The sequence below is a fragment of the Colobus angolensis genome, unplaced genomic scaffold, assembly GCF_000951035.1.
Source record: "Colobus angolensis palliatus isolate OR3802 unplaced genomic scaffold, Cang.pa_1.0 Scaffold49, whole genome shotgun sequence".
Classification (NCBI taxonomy): Eukaryota; Metazoa; Chordata; class Mammalia; order Primates; family Cercopithecidae; genus Colobus; species Colobus angolensis.
Genome location: NW_012118376.1, coordinates 8,850,661 through 8,853,428, shown reverse-complemented (window position 1 = coordinate 8,853,428; position 2,768 = coordinate 8,850,661).

The following is a 2,768-nucleotide window of genomic DNA, read 5'->3' as shown; positions in this document are numbered from 1 at the left end:
AAAAAAAAAAAAAAAAGAATGGGGGTTTGGATAGTGGCAAAACAGGTTATGGGAGAGGGAGAAGAGGAGGCCTGGCGAAACCTCACAGGCAGCAGCCTTCACAGAGAACAGATGGTGAAGGTTTTTTTCAGATCTTTAAAACTGTTGGACTCTCGGTTAACTTGTTTTAGGTCAGAGAAGGGAAGGCCCTAGGAAAAAACCTAACTGTACTGATGTAGACTTTATTTTTATAGATGTAAATCTCCCCCACAACAAACAGTCTTTCAGCTCTTCTATTTCTAGCCCTTTTGAATAGACATCTTGAACTATGTCAGGGAAGTAAATATGTTTTGGGGTGAAACATCTTGGTTTCCTTCATAATGTTTGTAAAAATACATTTGTAAAGTGTTTTGAAGGGTTCCATGAAATTTGCAAACTATAAGTTTTAAATAACTATGAGGTTTTTTTTTTCTTTTTAAGACAGGGTCTTGCTCTATCACCCAGGTTGGAGTGCAGTGTCGTGATCATGGCTCCCTATAACCCCAGACTCCTGGGCTCAAGGGATCCTCCTGCCTGAGCCTTTTGAGTAGCTGGGACTACAGGCATGCACAACTACACCTGGCTAAATTTTTTATTTTTATTTTTCACAGAGACTAGTTCTTGTTGCCTAGGCTGGTCTCAAACTTTTGGGCTCAAGAGATCCTCTGGCCTTGGCCTCTCAAAATTCTGGTATTACAGGCATGAGCTATCACGCTCAGTCACTATGATTTATTTCAAGAACGAGTATTAATTCAGGCATACTCTACTATGTATGACCAATTATGTGGTTTTTACTGCTGTTCACAGATGAGATAGCCAGTTTTCCTCCCCTTCTCTACACATAGGAAGACTGTGGCTGGGTGGGCCATCTGTCTAATTCTGGCAATTTTTTGTGAATGGAAGTGATTTGCATCACTTCTGAGTCAAAGCACTCAGTTTCCAGTGTGAGATCCTCCAGAGCTTTCTTCTCCTTTGAGATATATATATATATACACACACACACATATGTATACACACACACATACACACACACACACATACCCCATATATCTAATACACATACATATATAAACACCATATATCTAATAGATTTACATACATATATATATGACTGGTAACATTTGAAATGTTGTTTTCTCTAACAACCTGGGTCCAAGAGTAACAAAATTGTGAAGCAGATGCCTTAGCCAACTCTCTCTGGACATGGCCATGAGAAAGAAAGAAAGTTTTGTTGTTTTAAGACACCAAGATTGTGTTGAGTTTTTGTTCCCTCAGCATAACCTAGCCTATCCTAATGAAATCACTGTGATTAAACTTGGCCATTTTGGACATGGATGTTTTGGTCTATGTCAGTGAAGGTGAATGGAAATGTCTGTTTAGTAAAAGAGACATAAGAAGATAATCTTGGCAAGTAATGGTCTTATGACTTCCTGCGTGTTTTTCCTTAAGCAAAAGAATGTCACGGGTCAGATGTAGTAGCTTACGCCTGTAATCCCAGCACTTTGGGAGGCCAAGGTGGGCAGATTGCATGAGTCCAGGAGTTTGAGACCAACCTGGGCAATGTGGCAAAACCCCATCTCTACAAAAAAATTAGCCAGGCATGGTGATGGGTGCCTGTGGTCCCAGCTACTCAAGAGGGCTGCTGAGGTGGGAGAATTACGGGAGCCTGGAGAGGTCGAGGCTGCAGGAAGCCGTGATGGTGCCACTGCACTCAAGCCTGGGCAACAGAGTGAGACCCTGCCTTAAAAAAAAAAAAAAAGAGTGTTATAGCACAGAGTGAGCACCTTCACCTTCTTCCCTCCATCAGTATAGTGGGTAAGGGAGCCAGGGTATCAATAGATTCTACTTTGATTCCCAAATTCAGTATTTATCAACTCTATGACACTTTAAACAAACAACGTAATCTTCTGAGGCTTAATGTCCTTACTTATAAAGTGGAGGTGATGACAGGCCCAGTGGTGCCTATGTGGGGGTACCAGTAGTCCCATCTACTAGTAAGACTGAGGCAGGAGGATCACTGGAGCCTAGGAGTTCTGGGATGTAGTGTACTATGCTGATTGGGTGTCCTCACTAAGTTCTGTCTCAATATGGTGACGTTCTGGGAGTAGGGACCACTAGGTTGCCCAAGGAGGGGCGAACTGGCCCAGGTTGGAAACGGAGCAACTCAAAACTCCCGTGCTAATCAGTAGTGGTATATCCTCTGCTAATCATCAGTAGTGGTATAACCTGTGCTAATCAGTAGTGGTATAAACTGCGCTAATCATCAGTAGTGGTGTATTCTGTGCCAGTCATCAGTCGTGGGATACCCTGTGCTAATCATCAGTAGTGGTATATCCTGTGCTAATCATTAGTGGTATATCCTGTGCTAATCATCAGTGGTGGTATATTCTGTGCTAATCATCAGTGGTGGTATATTCTGTGCTAATCAGTAGTGGTATAACCTGTGCTAATCATCAGTGGTGCTATATCCTGTGCTAATCATCAGTGGTGGGATATCCTGTGCTAATCATCAGTAGTGGTATATCCTGTGCTAATCAGTAGTGTTATATCCTGTGCTAATCATCAGTAGTGGTATATCCTGTGCTAATTAGTAGTGGGCTATCCTGTGCTAATCATCAGTAGTGGTATAACCTGTGCTAATCATCAGTCATGGGATATCCTGTGCTAATCATCAGTGGTGGTATAACCTGTGCTAATCAGTAGTGGTATATCTTGTGCTAATCATCAGTGGTGGGATATCTTGTGCTAAT